This window comes from Solanum dulcamara, chromosome 7 (genome assembly GCF_947179165.1).
Source record: "Solanum dulcamara chromosome 7, daSolDulc1.2, whole genome shotgun sequence".
Classification (NCBI taxonomy): Eukaryota; Viridiplantae; Streptophyta; class Magnoliopsida; order Solanales; family Solanaceae; genus Solanum; species Solanum dulcamara.
This window is the reverse complement of record NC_077243.1, coordinates 40,067,884-40,086,744: the sequence shown is the minus strand read 5'-3', so window position 1 is coordinate 40,086,744 and position 18,861 is coordinate 40,067,884. Positions and strand designations below refer to the sequence as shown.

At 33.9% G+C, this 18,861-nt stretch overlaps 1 long non-coding RNA gene across 4 annotated transcripts; it reads right to left on the bottom strand.

The window, feature by feature from the left end:
* Positions 1-6,051: 6,051 nt before the first annotated feature.
* LOC129896451 (uncharacterized) lies at positions 6,052-18,645 on the bottom strand. Of its 4 annotated transcripts, none has more exons than XR_008767979.1 (5): positions 18,388-18,645; positions 18,200-18,294; positions 16,710-16,849; positions 12,750-13,915; positions 6,052-7,392 (listed from the first exon to the last, which is right to left on the bottom strand). It is a non-coding gene; the product is annotated as an uncharacterized LOC129896451 (long non-coding RNA). The 4 variants fall into 4 exon arrangements; XR_008767976.1 differs by lacking the exon at positions 6,052-7,392 and adding an exon at positions 10,985-11,182; XR_008767977.1 differs by lacking the exon at positions 6,052-7,392 and adding an exon at positions 10,985-11,182 and having other exon boundaries at positions 18,403-18,645.
* Between the last annotated feature and the right edge of the window lie 216 nt (positions 18,646-18,861).

Here is an 18,861-nt window from a genome sequence, read left to right as displayed (position 1 = left end):
TTTATAATTTCTTAATTCTTTTCATTGTATTTTATTCGTACATACTTAGTACATTCAAAGTACTAACGCATACGTTTGCCTACATATTATCACCATGTAACTATCGGCGTTCTTCCTTGCTCTCCTCCTCGTGGCTAGTTGAGATTTCACTTGAAGGCTACTTTTGGTGAGTTCTAATATTTCGGGAACAATACTCATTTATCTTTCTATCTTATGATATGTCGATACCTTTAGACATTTATTATTACATTTCATTCTATTTTGATTGTGGGTGAGGTGGGGACTTATCTTAGCTCCCACCAAATCTAAAAGTTTGAGGTATTGTTGGACATATGTAACTTGAAGCTTGACTATTATGATTCTTATTACGATGTTTCCCTTAAACCCTCTCTCCCCTTATATATAGTGCATTGGGAACAATGCACAACTTCTAAAAAGGGGGTGGGATGGTTATTATCATAGTGAGTATGTAGCAAAAGTCTGAGTAGCCTAGATACTCAGATGAGTCCTTGGAGTTTCCTTGCTTGTGTTCTTTCCTTGAGGACTTTTTAGTGTATGTTGAACTGGCATGTTTAGGATGTAAATGTGAAAGAATAACAGGAAGTATGGCATGATGTTTATAATGTTAATTGATAAACAGACCCTTCCAAAAAAATTGAAGTGTTGTATATATTTCTTTGATATGTTAACTTGTGTGGGATCTTTGTAGGACATGACATAAACTGATAGGATATACATGACTTAAGATGAAAGATAAATCAGAGATTGATAATTGATAAAAAAACTTGATGTCATAGGTGCGGTGAGGTTAATGTTCATTCTTATTGATTATGTCAATCCAGAACTTTCCACATTAGTCGTACTATGACAATTGAACTATTGATTAGGAAAGGATCATAGGCCATTGTTGAAAATAGTCCACTTAGTCTAAAAACAACCAACCAAATGAAATTGTACCCCTCGATCCAAAGCTTTAGCCTTAAATATACCTTTTTATTGAACATACACAATTCACCTTTCCCGTCATTGACTGTTAAACCTTTGGTTTTGCCCTGGTCCTTCTATGGAAAATGTGTACCTCAAATTAGGCTAAAAGCCTAAGTTGGGAGTGGCTACTATAAAGGAAAGCAACAAATGTAGGGTTATGAAAAGAAATATATAATGAGAAAAAAGAGAATAATAGGGTGTGGCCACGATAAAGAATAGAGTAAATGAGTAAAAATAATGAAGTTGCCAAATAGAAGAAATCATTTAGAAAAGATGGGTGAAAGCCACAGCCTAGCATTAAAAAACAAAATAGGGGTGAAACAAGTCATTGGTTGTAAAATGTGGAATTAAGCTAATGTAGTGTCAAGGAAGGCAAAAAGTCACTGTAATCCAAATATACCACACCCATCCCCGAGCCTATGTTACAAGCCGAGAAAGTTCTATTGTGATCCTAATTAAATTGTTCGAGAGTCTAAATACTAAAAGTAAGGGCAAGTTATGATATTGTGCATGAATGTTTAATTTTTTTTGTGAGAGTGGGCGTGTACCGAGTCCTCATTCTTAAAAAATATCTTGATATCAGTGTTTAAATGGGACTTTTTTTGGTGATTGTTGTTTGTGTATGTAAATGTGTCCATTGGTATACTGATATCATAAATTGATCCGTGTGAATTAGCTTGATTAAGAGATAATGATTGCACTGATGTTTGAAAGAAAAGTTGGAGGGCATTGTGAGTTGAAAAATTATGTGATTGCAATAGTTTCTTGATATTTTTTTGCATAGTGTCATTTTGTGATAGTAGTGTCGCTTGAGGACATGAAACTATTTTAAGTTGAGGGCGTTGAAGTACCGTGGATTTATGGTACTTGTATTATTTTAAACTTAAGATTTTGCATGTCTTTTAGGTATTTGTTAGTAGATTTAATTATATTTTTTCTTTTATTTGTAGGAAAATAGGTTTAGCAGCGGAGAAGGAAAAGGATAGTGTTGTAGCTGAAAGTTGTCCTTATATGAGCTAACCTATGAGTCACAGGTGGCATTCATAAATTGAATGATAATTGCTGAGGACAAGTCTGGAGCTACAAGGGATGTCTACAAATCATAGGACAAGCTGTAGAAAATAAGCAAAATATCTCAGTACTTGGCCTACAAGTGAATAAGACTGATTGTGCATTGGTATATGGACCATAGGTCCCATCCATAGAAAAGACATAGAATAATAACTTACAGTTGTTTCTATGAAGGAACTTTACAACAATCCAAAGACTTACAATCCGTAGGTGACGAGTCATAAACGCTTGCCAGCCTACGTTTCCTACTTTTTTCCTTTTTAAAAAATTTAGGATTAGAAGTCTATAAGTACATTTTTGGATTTTGTTTATTAAGTTACTCAAGTTTTTGAGTTTGAGATTGAAGCGTAAGCTACTTTTGGCTTTAATTCTTAAATTCATGAAATTTTATCATCAACTTTTACTTTGAAATTCAATTGTTGCTTTTGGATTTTCGTACTCATCATTGTAAGTGCATGATTTATTTTAACCAAATTATTATGAGTTGTGATCAACTAATTATGAGTAGCTAATTCCATAACTAGGGTTGTTGTAACCATGAAGATTTATTGATGTACACCTAATAAATAATAATTCTTGAATAGTGTGCATGCATGTATTGTTATTCCTTTCACTTTGATTATTTTTTAACGAGTGCACATGTTAGAACTCACTTTATTATTACTTGTCGAACAAAGGAGGTACAAATGGAAAAAGAAATTATAGAACAAAGATTTGAGGCTATCAACCCTTATCTTATAGCTTGGACTAACCAAGGGATAGATAATTTGGGATCACTGGTAAGGGTTAGTAAAGAATACACCCGTAGACGAACGAAGTTCCTTGGTGATAATCACTTTTTAGGGGACCAACAACTTAGGTGAAATTAACTTACCGATCTTGCATATTATCCACTAGACAAGAATTGCTACTATAAGTTTCTAGTGAGTTGTGGATTCATGGGGAACACATATACCTAATTTCGTCTTTTATTAATTCAAACACATTAAGTTGTTACTTTGATACTTTCTACTTGCGATCATTGCCATTAACTATTTTTACATAAAAAAACCTTTTTACAGAAATAATACGACTCTGAGTACGAATAATGAACAATTAATCTAAGTCTACACCTCATTTCTCGTGGGATCGACCCTAACGTCTTCTAGGTTCCTTATTTGCACAACGACCGCTTTATATTTCTTTTGGAAGTATAATTTGGCCGTATCAATCAGACCTTTCATAGGTGATATGTTCAAGTAAACTCAACCATTAACTTCAAACTTACTCTCTTCTTTTCACATCCGAATATGATTTCTATCGACTTTGGAAAGTCCTCAATCGGTCTCTAATGAGTCTAACTTTCTCAATAGCTTCACAAATTAACTCGAGTCCTATCAAAGCGACCCACCAACCTCGAACCACCTAATAGAATATCTACACCTCCTACTATAAAGATCTTCAAACTGAGTCATTTTAACACTTAAATGATAGCTATTATTATAGGCAAATTCAATTAAAGGCAAATGGTCATCCCAATTACCCTTGAAGTCAATCACAAAAGCTCTCAACATATCTTTCAAAGTCTGAATCGTTCGCTCAGCTAGACCATCGGTCTGAGGGTGATAAATTGTACTAAGCTTAACTTGAGTACCAAGACCTTTTTGAAACAATCTCCAAAATTGAAAAGTGAACTGAGTACCTCTGTCTGAAATGATAGACAATGGAATACCATGCAACTTAACCAACTCTCACATGTAAAGCTTAGCGTAATCCTCTGCTGAATAAGAAGTCTTAATGGGAAGAAAATGCACAGACTTAGTCATTCTATCTAAAACAACCTATTCGAATCATGTTGACAACGTGGATGAGGTAAACCCGTAATGACGTCCATATTCAAATCCTTCCACTTCTAAGTAGGAATCTCAATGTCTTGAGATAAACCTCTCAGTTTTTTATGCTCAACATTCTCTTGTTGATAATTAAGAAACTTAGCCACAAACTCTGCAATATCCATTTTCATTCACTTCTACCAATACACTTCTCTCAAATCACTATACATCTTGGTGGATCTCAGTCAATGGAATATCGAGAACTATGGGCTTTAGACAATATTATTTCCCTCAAACCATCAACATTGGGATCACATAATTGATCTTGGTAATGAAGCACGCCATCTCCCCTTGGGAGAAAGCCTCAATGGCCTTTTCGAAAATCGCTTTCTTCAATTCAACCAAAGTTGGATCACTAGCTTAATTTTACCTAAACATCCGACAAAAGAGATGATTCTTAAGCATTTTGTACAGTAACACCACCATCAGTCGAATCAATCAAAAGAACACCCAAATGAGCTAGTCTATTCACATCATGATCCAACTCATTTTCCTCATCCTTAACATGGGCAAAAATATTCATGGACAATCTACTAAGAGTGTCGGCAACCATATTGGCCTTTCTCGGATGATACAACACAAAAATATCATTATCCTTAAATAACTCAGCCACCTTCTTTGGAGAAAATTCAAATCCTTTTTCTTAAACACATATTACAAACTCTTATGATCAATGAATACGTCCACATGAACATCATAAAGATAGTGCCTCCAAATATTCAAAGCAAATACCACCACCGCTAACTCCAAATCATGAGTCGAGTAGTCATTTTTATGAGCCTTAAGTTGCCTAGAAGTATAGGCTATCACCTTATTATTTTGCATCAACGCACAACCAACACCAATCCTCGAGGCATTACAATGCACAATAAAACTATCAGATCTTTCCGGTAAAGTCAAAAATGGGGCTGAAGTAATTCTATCTTTCAACTCTGGAAAACTCTTCTCATATGCTTCAAACCATTGGAATTACATCTTTTTTCGAGTAAACGTAGTCAAAGGTGAATCAATGTAGGAATATCCTTTCACAAACCATCTTTAGTAATCCACTAAACACAAAAAACTCCGAATATATGAGGTAGAACGAGGTCTAGGCCAATTCTTAACCGCCTCGGTCTTCTTAGAATCAATTCAAATAGCATCACTGAAAGCAATATGGCCAAGGAACGCAACCGACCTCAACTAAAACATACGCTTGTTAAACTTAGTAAACAATTGATGATCCTTAAGAATCTACAAGGAAATCCTCAAATGACTAGCATGCTCATCCTTAATCTGAGAATAGATCAAAATATCATCAATGAACATAACGATGAACATATCCAAATATTGCTTGAACACCCTGCTCATCAAACTCATAAAACCTCTAGGAAAATTTATTAGTCCAAAAAAATATAACCAAAAATTTATAGTGACTATACCAAGTTCTGTAGGCCATCTTCAGAATGTCATATTCCCTCACTCTATAAGTTGATGATAACCCGATTGAAGATCAATCTTGGAAAAGTAGCTAGCACCTTGAATCTTATCGTTCAAGTCATCAATCCTTGGTATGGAATACTTATTCTTAATTGTGACCTTGTTCAACTGTCGATAGTGAATGTACATATGGAGAAAACCATCTTTCGTTAAAACAAAGAGAACCAGGGCACCCCATGGAGAGATACTCGATCTACTAAAACTCTTATCCAAAAGGTCATTTAATTGATCTCTTGAAGCTCTGCCAGAACCATTTTATTAAGAGGAATAGAGATGGGTTGGGTATCTGCGAAAAGACCGATTCCAAAGTCAAATTCCCTTTGTGGACTAATACTAGGAAGATCATCAGGAAATACTTCCAGAAACTCATTCATAATAGAGACAGACTCAAAAGTAGGGGTTTTAGAATTCGTATCCCTAACCATATCATATGATAGACACATAATTTGAAAATCATCTTTCGAGCTTAAGGCACGAGATAAATTGAACTTGAAATATAAAATTTCTACTGTTCCACTATATGACTGATTCATCAGGTTCTATAGTCAACAGTGGCATAACAAACATAAAATCTATCCATATCAAGAAAAATATCATAGTCAGTCATATCAAGCTCTTTAAGATCAACTAAGGTCATTTTATGAAGAATTGAGATCAAAAGATTTCTATTAACCCATTTAGCTAAAACTGAATCACCAACATGAGTATAGACTAAGAAAGGTTCTAGTAAGACTTCAGTATTTACATCAAATTTCATCGTAAGGTAGGGAGTCACAAAAAAATATTCTCTCTAGGATCTAAAGCATAAACATCAAACTAAAGGACTTATACATACCGGTGACCACATCAGGGGAATCCTCCAAATCCTATCGAGTCTAAAGAGCATAAAACCTATTCTGACACTAACCACCAAAACTAGATGAAATGCCTTGCCAAGCCGAATGACCAGAAGAACTACTCTGAGTCTGACGTCTACCATCTCCACCCTTGCGAGCAATCGAATGACAATATCTCACCTTGTGCCTATCTTATCACAGCCAAAACATGCATCAGAACCTGCTAAGCAATCACGTCTATATTGTCTCCTTAACTTCATGCATGCGAGGATAGTCTGACCACTTGGAACTTTACTTTGAGTCCTAGGGTTAGATACCCTATCTTTGTTAGACTTTTGAATTAGAGAACTAGAAAAGTTTTGACCGAAGTACTTTTGTCAAAATTGTGAACAACCTCTATTTTCGGACATCGAATGAGAGAAGTCACCACTATCCATCAGAGCCATCTTGGACTCTCAAGCCCTCTTCTTAAGCTTTTACTTCTCGATGTTTTTGGCATGAGTCATCAAACTCAATATATCCATCTCTATGATCAAAATTGCGGTCTTACATTCATTAACAATCATGTACAAAATACCTGAAACAATTGTGTGAACTTCAAAGTATACTCCCTCACACTTATGTTGTCTTGTCTCAAATTTATCAACTCTTGCACTTTCGCCTCCCTCAACTCTAGGGAAGAAAAGTGGTCTAGAAAATCATCCTTAAACTTGCCCCAATACAAGATACCCTCACATAGCTCTCTCCTTCTTCCATTGGTTAAATCAAACTTGATTCATTACCTTCAATTGATAAGCATCCAAATCCACCTTCTCTACTGGAGTCACACCCATGATACTAATAATTTTTGGGATACCCTCTATAAACTCTCGTGGATCTTCGTCCACCTTTGAACCATAAAATTTTGGTGGATTTATTCTTGTGAAGTCGTGAAATCTTGTCACTATTATACCCATATTTGAGTTCATGGGAGCTACCATATCTCGGTTGGCTTGTGACACCATAGCTTGAGCAAGCACTTGAAAAGTGACCCTAAATTCAGCTTGAGTAATTTGCTCGGCCAAAAGATTAATTGAATCCAAAGGTTCTTATGCTTCTCATCAAGGTCCACATTGGTTCACAATGGAGCTTTTCATGGAGGCATGATTCTGCAATGCATAAAAGAAGAGTTAGAAGGAAAAACTTATAGAGTTTAATTTTATCGCACAAGTTATGAGTGATGAAAGAAGTAAAGTTTCTTAAACGCCTCATAGCCTCTCATTCATAATTGTGGCGCGCTTCATACCTATGAAAAAGACTCTACTCAATGCGACTTTGTCAGACAACGTAGGACACTTGAACCAGATGCTCTGATACCAAATTTGTCATAACCCAAGCTAGACCCTAGATGTGACACGACAAATAGGTTCTCAAGAGACTCTAAAGAAGCCTCTTAGCATAACATAGCATGACTTAAGATAACATAAGAATTTAACATAAGAGAAATGTGAAAGATAAGTCTTAAAAACAATCTTATTATAGTAACTCAAATAAAAGAATCTGAGAAGGCTAAACCCATCATTGGCTCCCTAAAGTTGGCACCAACTTTTATTTAGACATTTTACCTAAACTTTGTTCATTTTAAACACCTATAGTAGAGTTTCGCTGTGTCATTTTGATACTCTTTTGATAATCAGTAAAAATATTAAGTAGAGTGTAACACACTCACCGATGATGTGTCAAAGTAACGAATCAAATGAAGACATGTGACATATATACCAAAAATAATCATTCAAAGAATATTGTGAGTTTTAAAAACCTATTTTTAAAACTATTTAATTAATTACTTTAAAAAACTATACATTTCAATAATTGAAAGAAAACAAAAAAAAGTTTGCCGCAACCATTTCCTATTTCTTCTCACCATCTCCGCATCTCCTCCTCTCTTAACCACCATTAATGGTATCGCCTTCATTTCCCAGTGCAACAATCCCCGTATCCATCTTTGTTTTTATTGAAACGCCTCCACCTCTCTCCTTCCTATCTTTTCTCTTTGTCACACTCACAACCCTTTTCCCCATGTCCTTTTTCAAATTAATGTTGGCATATATAAAGAGAAAAAGGTTGTTAAAGGTGATTGGATAGAGTTTGAAATTGTGAAGAAAAGTAATGGCGAAATCATAGATCTGAAACGATTACAAAAAAAAAATTCAAAAGAAAAAAATACAAATTTAAAGTAGGAATGAGAAAAAGATGTAAAAAAGAAGAAAGATGACAAATTCATTCTTTGATAATGTCAAAGGCTCCATTTTATCCAATTTTGTTAGCTTAAAACACCAATAGTTTGATTTTAATAATTTTGTCAACTTTTTATGTTAAAGATTTATACTTCTTTGTGAAATGATTTTTTCTGGTTGAGTTGAGTTGTTTGGATTATGAATTTGGTGTTTCTAAGTAATGATTAAAGGTTTTTTTGTGTGTTTTTTTGCTTTGATTGTTGATAATGGAGAGGTTGTCAAATTTTGTGGCAAAAAATGGTGCAAAGAATTTTTCGGCGATTGGTGGTGATGAAGCTCACCAATTTTTGCTTGGAAAGATAAAGAAGATGGGAGTGTATTTTTAAGTATTTCTTTTAGTTAAATAAAAAAGTAGTAAAATATAAATTTTTCACGCGCTCAAAGTGAGTGCAACACACACAATATGCCAACTCAACACAAAGTGTCAAAATGACACAACAGAGCCTTACTATAGGTGTTTAGAATGAAAAAAGCATTCTCGAGGTGTCTAAGTGAAAATTGATGCCAACTTTAGGTGGCCACCTATGAATTTGGCCATTTGAAAATAGGACCTAAAATGAAAATAATTGTACTAGTCTAAGAGTTTTACTATCTTTGAGTTTAGACTCAAAATAGTCCTATTTCTTTCTACTGGAGCATTAATAATCCAGACTCTTTAATAAAGTCATGTACTTTCAGTCTCTATCCTAACCACTATGAATTTTTAACAGAGTAATAGGTTATGCACGTGCTCCTCATATGTTTCCCTCCAAACTGAAAGACTTGCTACTGCAATATGTTTGGGCTTCTCCTTTTGAAACATTAGAGACTTCTTTCTTAGTTTTTCCCCTCTTTATCTTTGATCTCCAAAAAAAAAAAAAAAAACTGAAATCTCCATCATAATTTCTTCAATAGCATAATCAAAGTTTGGAAATTACAATGCTTTTAAGGAGCAACAATGGCAGAGAATCACCTCCAATTTATGGAGTTAAGATTTGCCTATAAATGTACATATAATGGTGGAAATAAGAGTCTTGCTTCCCCATTGACATAAATTTATCCTAGAGAGATATAATAGCCATGAAAAGGCTCATGACATTTAGTAAATGCAACATCTAAACTGTAGGAATTATTCTACATATGAAAGGAACTAGATACTGTAAAAGGGTGATTCATTATCTCATGATCTTCAAAGATAGAGAGGGAGGGAATTATAAGGTAGGAAATCAAACCCTCACCAACAAAGCATGAGTACTTCATCGTGAAGCTAGCAGGTATTTCACACTCCACAAATTTAAAAATTTTAATGAATAGCAAAAATAAAATAAAAAATCCAAAGGTTCTTTCTTTTAGGCATGTCCAATAGAAGATGAACCATATTTAAACTATAACACAAAATAGGAAGTTGTAATAGAGCAAAATAAAATTTTTAATTAATGCTCCATAGTTACAATTTTAGACACAAAATTAGCTATTTTTCATCTTTCTTCAACACAACTAATCTGAAGCACCTAAAATTTCACTTGGCCACAACAATCTGTAAATTAGGGTTATGAAACTTTGGGAAAAATAATTGGGAACACTATGACATGGTTTATTTAAAGAGAGAGAAAAAATTACTTTGGTAAAGAAATGGGGAAGAGAAAGATATGTTTTGTCTAAGGAGAGAGAAAATTGGGAAGAGAATGATATTTTAGGAGTTAGTTTGCTTGGAAGAAAAAGTCACGTGCATAGCCAATTGCTCTGTTAAAAAACTCATGGTGGTCAGAATATAGACTAAAAGAACGCCATTTTATTAAAGAATCCGGATTATTAATGCTCCACTAGAAAGAAATAGGATTATTTTTGAGTCTAAACTCAAAGATAGTGGACTATTTTAAGCCTTTTATTCTAGTCTAACATAGTCTCTAACTATCATAGACGGGTGCATAGGAAAATTCCAAGCTCACCCAACAATCTGAGACTAGAAATCATGAAATAAAAGACATCATAAAGTGCACTACAAGAAAAATGGTTTTTAGCGAAGAAAAATTAGATCGTTAAAAGTCTAAATTCGATCGCTAAATGTCAGTAACGACCATAACAAATTTGATCGTCATCGATCGTTCTGATGTTAAAAGTAATGATCGAACCCAAATTCGGTCGTTAAAAGTATATTTAACGACAACATAAATTCCGGCGTTATATGCCCCTTTTAGCAACCAGATTTTCCCTTAGTTTTAGTACTTTTAACGACCAAAATTTCTTTCGTTAATTGTATGTTAGTTTCAATACCATTAACGACCACATTTTCCATCGCTAATGGTTGTTTCAATATTTTATAAGAAGCCAATCATAATAGAGTTTCAAAGACCCCATTTTCATTTGGTATTATACAAAAAATTATACAGTGAATAATATTAGTTGTTGAATATACAGAAACACTCAAAAATATACTAAATAATTAAATTCTTCATATAAAACTTCATTGTTATATAAAGAACTGATTAAAGAAAGATATATCATATTCAAGTTGCATAAAATATCTTTATCAAATCCTAAAAAGAAAAAAAATTCAACATATATAAATAATAAGATATCGTCTTTAATTAAAACCCCCCATAACTAAAGTAAAATCTCGCTTGAACTTCAACTTGCTCCGTACTTTCTTGAACGATATATTCTTCATATTCAAATTCTTGAGCTGTAAGAAAAATTTTACGTCAATTTAGAAACAAAAAATAAACTCTTAAAGAAGAACCATAAAACCTCAAACATATACTAAAAAGGATGCAAAACATTAAAGTTTCAAAATAAAAGACATGTGAACAATAACTTATAGTCTCTTCCCAACACCTATTAACTATTTAACGATTCTCTGCAATGATCAGCAATCAGTTCATAAGGCCAAAAAGCAAAGGATTCTAACATGAGACTAATAACTCTTTGCTACTTTGGATGACAAGGGGGAGACTCATGATAGCATAGACTCAGCTATATGGAAACCAAGCTCAAACGACATCCTGACAACTAGCTAGTTTATAAAATCCTAAACAAAACTACGCTTGATAGCCACTGTACAAAAAGTTCCAACTGATTATGGAATCTCAAATGCCCCAATAAAATAAAATTCTTCCTTTTGAAATGCCTTCATAATAGAATTCCAACCTGTAGCTACTTGAGCTCTATTAGCATTAATATCAATAAATTACACCGGGCCACTGCGGCTGAAATTTGGTCTGAACAGGGATGGAACTTGAGTTTTAGAAGACCTTTTAATGACTGGGAGATTTTGAGCTTAGATGAGTTCTACAGCAAGTTGCATCAATTCAAAGGAACTTCTAACGACCAAGATAGATTGGAATGGCAGGGTCACAGTCAAGGCAGATTCAGTGTGGAAGGGGCCTACAACAAGCTTAATCTTTATGATAATCAGATTGATGACTGGCCTTGGAAGCTTATATGGAAACTTAAAATTCCTTACAAAGTATCCTGTTTTACTTGGCTTGTGGCTAAACAAGCTGTGTTAACTCAAGAAAATCTCATGAAGAGGGGGATCCATCTAAGCCCTGGATGCTTCTTATGTGAAGAAAAGGCTAAGACAATTACTCACCTATTTCTACACTGCAGGATTACCTATCTACTGTGGAAAATCTTCATAAATATGAAGAGTCTTAGCTGGGTGATGCTAAGAAGAATAGCTCAGACCCTGAAGATCTGGAGCAGCTATGCTAACATCTCTGACCATAAGGATAGATGGAAAATTATACCAGCTTGCATCTGGTGGTCAGTTTGGAGAGAAAGAAACCTTAGGTGCTTCCGGAAAAAGACCAACAACATCCAGAAGATGAAGATGAATTGTTTAGTGTTGTTTCATTCTTGGTGTAAACAGGAGTATATGAAAGATCTAGAATCAGTGATAGATGTCTTAAGCTCTTTGTAATTTTTTGGTAAAGGGTTGAAGATCTTCAGGATACTCTACCTCAATTGTAAATAGGAAACCTGCAACTTGTTGTGGCATTTTCTGATTTTTTGGAAATAAAATACAAATTGTTACTTTCTTAAAAAAATAATAATACAACATTCACCAAGTAATGGCACTTGATTCTGCTCTAAACCAGAGGCAATTAGGATGTTGATGCTTGCAATCAATTATACTTGGTAATAACAAGCAGGTTATAGTAGAAAACTAAGAAAATAAATTGAGCAGACAAAGTCCTTCCATGTCTCTTGAGTACATCACAAAGAGAAACAAAAATCAATTTACTAACCTGTTAAATGGTACCATCTATTGATCACTTGAAGACGTTGGTGTTGGAGGTTGACCAAGCACTACTCTTGCAAGATGTTCATATTTACTCTCTAGCTCATCCATGCATTCACATTTATTGTCTAACTCATCCATGCGTCTCTTTAGTGATTCATTTTCTTTTTTACGTGCATTCAACTTATCTAACAACGCAGCCTTTGAAGAGTTCCCACCTTTCATCAAGTGTCTTCCATGCTACTGAATCAACAGGGTGCCTCATTATTCCATCATCAACTCTTTCATCATGATACCATCTCATCAAAGAAGATGTTTTTGAAGACATAAACAATCTCTGAAATCTTGGCTTTAGAGGAAAATAACATAAAATCTTGCATGGTACTTTTTTACCACGTTTAGTTTGTGTTTCCCCGTTGCATTTATTCTCTTTCAATTTAGATGTGCCACACACACTGAAAAACTCGAGAATCTTATCATCCTTCCAATATTACATGCAATTATTCTTACATGCATCTATCTTCTGGTAAGAAAGCCCAAGGTTTCGAATTATCTTCTTTGCCTCGTAATATGAAACTGGCAAGTTTGATCCATCAGGCAATAAATCTTCCTTTAGCATCTTCAAAAACATTGTGAATGAAGCATTACTCCACTTGTCAATACTTTTAATATGAAGCAACTTAACCAAAGTAAAAAAATTTCTTGCTTTTGAACTTTCGTATAATGGTTGTTCATAATCATTTAATAGGCTGTAGAATCGTTTTGCTTCAGGATTTGGTTCCACCTCAACAAAATCATTACCACCAGTGTTCATATTGTCTCCATTAAAAGTGGGATTTAGATCTCTTAAGATCTCACGTATTTCATCCTCATCATCATCCTTTTCAATGTCATTGTCCTCTACAAATTCAGAATCTGACTCTGGCTCACCTAACCTCTCCCCATGATGATACCAAAAAGTATAACTTTGGATTATTCCATAAACTAATAGATGTGACCTAACCATCTCATGAGTTTTTGAAGATGCATTACAACACTTGACACATGGACAACGTATTTCTTGTGTTTCTCTCAATCTTGTAAAAGTATAATCCAAAAAGTTCTCTACCCCAATGATGTAAGCATTATCAAGTCTATCTTGAACAAGTTGCATCCACTTCTTATTAGGTTCATCTTCATTTAGGCAAAAGACACAATTAATATTTTTGTATAACAACCAACAGAAGTAAGAACTAACCATTTATTATTTAGAAGATGAAGAAGACCTCTTTCTGAAAAGATTCTAGGTAAGTTTAGCAAACTAATTAATTTTGTTCATAAAATGATTTTTAATTGGTTATTTGTTTGGTGATTATTCTAATTATAACTATACACTTTGTTAATGTATATTTATAGAAGTTATTAACTATTATGTCTTATTGAGAAGTAAAATATAATCTGGAGACATTTAACATTAGAATGATGTTTCAATTATAGAAGATTTTTTAGATAGATGATTGAAATATATATGGATACTATATTGAATAGTAATGTATGTTTCTTAGAAGTACAGTGAAGACAAGTGTGATTCTTAGATGATGCACTTATTTAACAAAAAGCTAAGAGATTTAAGAGGTATACATCACTATCCTTTTGTAAGTACAATGAATATTCATCATTTTTGTGACTGATAAACTAGCTACATAAGATGACTGGTCAATAAAATCTCTATCCATCACATAAGGAAGACCTACAATCATAAGACAATTTATCTTTATATGTATCTTAAAATTGTTTTACTCTTTCATTTTAACTATGCATCTCCTTGATGCCTTTCTATGAAACACATTACTTCATCAGAAAAAACTTATATATATGTGCTTTACGAATGATAGATTACTTCAAGAGGAATGATAGAACACTTCATATAAAACACATCAATAGGGCAACAACTAAACAATTAAGGACCCTAGAACAACGCCTAATCATTTGTAAGCTAACAGAACCAACAATTGTTAGCAGCAACTAAGACAGAATAGTCAAGGTGCAGTAATACTTTTACCATCTGCTAAAGCAGACAAGCAGCAGGTTTTATACTTTAATTCTTTTTTAAAAAAATAGGTTGTAAGCACTAAGTAGAAACTATCAAGATAAGGCAACAAACAATACAAGTTACAATAGTCCAGCAATGTACACACTATGAAAAAGATAAGAAAAATAGTAAACCATCTCTAATAAAAAGTGAAGAAAACAGTGAAGCAATCATAGGAAAAAAGAAGTCGTCAAATTGCACAATCTAGGAAAAACAATAGGACAGAAGACATCTTTTCTTACTTATCTCAAAATAAATTGCTTAGCTCTTTTTTATTTTTGGTGTAAATGAGATATATTAACTCAGAAAGAAGACATTTTGATGTGCTAGATTGTTAATATGCAGCAGTTTAGATTAAGAGTGTTTTTCTTTGTAAGTTGTAATACTTTTGAAGGGGACCTATACTTTGGTTGTATTATACCTATGGATGTATAGAATAATGTTACTAGTTTTTAAAAAACATAGCCTAGTAACGATTTCAAGTCCATCTCTCCAATATAAAAGAGTAAACTTGAAACTCCATACAAGAACCAATTGTTAGCTCTAAATGGCTTCACTCAAGGCATCTTCCCGATCAAGTACCTTGGTTTGCCCCTCTCTGCTAAAAAATGGAACAAATTGGAATGTCACCAGTTAGTCGACAAGATTATAACTAGTAGGATAAATAATGTGTATTCAAAGCAACGGTTATACGCTGGAAGATTACAGGTGATTATGGCTATTTTGTTCTCCATTCTTAGCTTCTGGGGATCTGTTTTCATCTTGCCCCGGAGCATATTAAAAGCAATGGATAATAAGTGCATGGAGTACCTATCAGGTAGTACAGAGGAGAATAGAAAGGTGGCACTAGTGGCATGGGACAAGGTTTGTTGTCCAAAGAAATTTGGGGGGCTTAATATTAAGAGTTCCAGGAACTGGAATGTTGCTTCAGTTGGAAAATTACTTCGGCAATTATCAGAGAAGAAGGATTCATTATGGGTAAAGTGGGGTTAATGGTGTACATATGAAGACAAATACTAATATTTGGACTCACCAACCAACTCAAGACTGCAGTTGGTATTGGAGGAAGATTATTGTTTTGAAGGAGATGATGAAGGGCTGGTACATGCAAGAGAGAGACCGGTTAACTCATAATGGCCAATATTCTATTACAGGGGGCTATAATGCTATGTTAGGGTAGCAGAGCAGACTAAATATTGCAGAACTTATTTGGACAACAATTTCACAGCCAAAACATCGATTTATTGTGTGGTTGGCTGTACAAGGGAGATTGCTTACAAAAGAAAAATTAAGGCATCTAACTATTTTAGTGAATGATGCTACATGTCATTTTGTGCAAATCATTTTTTGGAGACTCAATTACATATCTTTGCAGAATGTACTTGAATAGAGATAATAAGAAATGACATTCAAATGTGGGTAGGACTAACCATACCTAAGGGTGAGATTCAGAAGGTGTTGAAAGGCATAAAGAGGAAGCACTGGAAGCAATTTCAGAAGGAAGTGATCGCAGCTATTTGGGGGGTAGTGATTTATCATACTTGTAAAGCAAGGAACTGGAAGCTTTTTAGAGGATCATCCGTGAATACTGATATAGTGTTAGTACATATTAAGAAAGAAGTTACAGATTAAGAAAGAAATTATAGAAAGATTAGATTTACTTAAAGGTTCTAGGAAAGCTAGCAACAGTCATTGGTTGATTACCAAGTTACTTAGTGCCTAATTGCTTTTCTTGTTTCAGTTGGAAGCCTATGCTTCTTAGCACCCTTCCTAGAAGGTGGCTGAGATGATAGATGACCTTATGGTGTAATGTTCTTTGTTGGTTAATGGTAATTTACAGTTTTACCAAAAAATAGAATCAAATTCATCAATACAAGTTCAAAAGAAGAAACTTACCTTGATGAGAAGAACACTCTAAGAATACGTTTATCAGTAGCAGTTGACAAGAGCAAGACCAAAAGATGAGCAAGCTTGATGAACGGTAAGTGTTGAGTAGTAACGAGGAAAGGCTGTATTTCGTCTTTTAACATGTGCCACTGTTGAATAAATTCTCAACTTTAAGCAATTTCCTCTTAGATATATAATAATTAACAAAAAGAAGATTTTGTAGATATCATATTATTATAGAGTAGCAGCTAAACACCTACGGACCATAGACAATACTTCATCATCTGTTAGCAGTAGCTAAAATAGCAGGTTACTAGGTTATCTAAACACCTAACAACAATTGTTAGCAACAACTAAGTCGACAACCATCTAGGTGCAATAATACTTTTATCATATGATAAAGCAGTCCATCAACAGGCTGTATAATTTATTTTTTAAAAAAAATATAGCAGGTAGTAAGCACTAATAGAAGCTATCAAGTTATGACAACAATACAAATTAGAATAGTCCAGCGGCTAAGGCACAAAGAAACAGAGTACACATTATGCAATAGATAAGAATAATAATAAACCATCTAACAAAAAGTGATGTGGATGTATTAGCAAAGCCTAAAAATCAATTGATCGGAGTTAGTACAGTTATCATTTCTAAGCAAAGACACGAACTTGTGGGAGCAGGGATATAAACAATGGATTGTTACTAAATTTCGTAAAGACGAGGAGAAAACTATTAAAGTTAATATTAGAGGCTATAAGTATTCCATTTTGCTTTTTCCTCTTGTTATGCAAGAGTTGTAAACTTATGTACAAAGCCTAAAAATGAATTGTTGATCATTTTTTGTTGGTAATAGCTTACTGTATGAGTTACTTGCCCTCTTTCATGGACTTAAGCTTTCATTACTACACAACTAACATACACTAATAATTGAAATTGATGGTACATAAGTATTGATCCTTTACATGCTCCTACTCACTGTTTGGCTCACATCCTACATGACTACAAGTGGATTGTCCATGAACTATCTAACTCGACAGTGGACATTCATACAGGGAATCTGAATTTGTTTTCTTCTAGTTTCTTTTGTCACCAAACAGTAGCTTAATTAAGCTGTCAAAAAGTATGTTGGATTCATCTAACTGTTGGATTTTTATCAGTGTGATATCTTATATTTTCTGTCTCCTGAACCACATGAAAAAAATAGAAAAACGAGCTGACGAAATGATGTAGTTCACACAAAATTATTTCGATCATAAGGACTGTGCCTAGGAATTAGCAGATTAATAATTTATTAAATAAGGTCTAGAAGAAATGCTCAAATTAGTACACACAACAAGTCATTATGGTGAAAATATCAATACGACTAATATATATATAAGTGCAAGAACACCAAAAAAAGAATGAACAAAACTTAGATGAAAACCAGAATTGGGAAAACCCTAGAATTGGACAAATTCAAGCATTCCACAAAGCAATTCATAGTTATAATAACCAAATCTTACCTTGAAGATACGGAAACACCAAGATAGCGTCTGAAAAATGTCAATTGAAGCAAAGTCACAACAAGTCGTAAGAAGAATAAGTTGATTTCATTGTTCTGCAATCAAATAAGAGAGATCCAGATCACCTTTTTATAAGTTGTAACAAGGAAACGTGTGCATCTGTATATGCTAATTTTCCTCTAACAAACCTGGGAGAGACGCACCTAATTGCATGTATCTCAGCTTAGCTGATTTTACTCTAACAGAACTAAGAGAGAAGCGTGCTACCATAATTTTCTCCAACCATGGCTGGATTTTCTCTAACCATCGCTCAACTCACTCTAATTTCTGAGAAAATTTAGCTTGCTAATTTCTCACTTATAGCCGAAGAGGATGGGAATGAGAAATTAGTTTGTTTTCTTTTTGGAGAAGTGGGAAGCGTGGACACTAGACAGACGTGGGAAAGTGAGAAAATAAAGAGGGAATGGGATTAAAATTTAAGCGCCTTTTTTTCGTATATTAACAACTGGAATAAATTCTTTTAACATCCGGATATTATACTGTCGCTAATATTAAATTAAAAATTGATTTTTAACGATTTGGAAAAATTTGTCAGCAATAAATACACTTTTAAAGACCGCATTTATGTCCCTTCGTTAGGAATTGGTCGTTAAAAGTGGAGT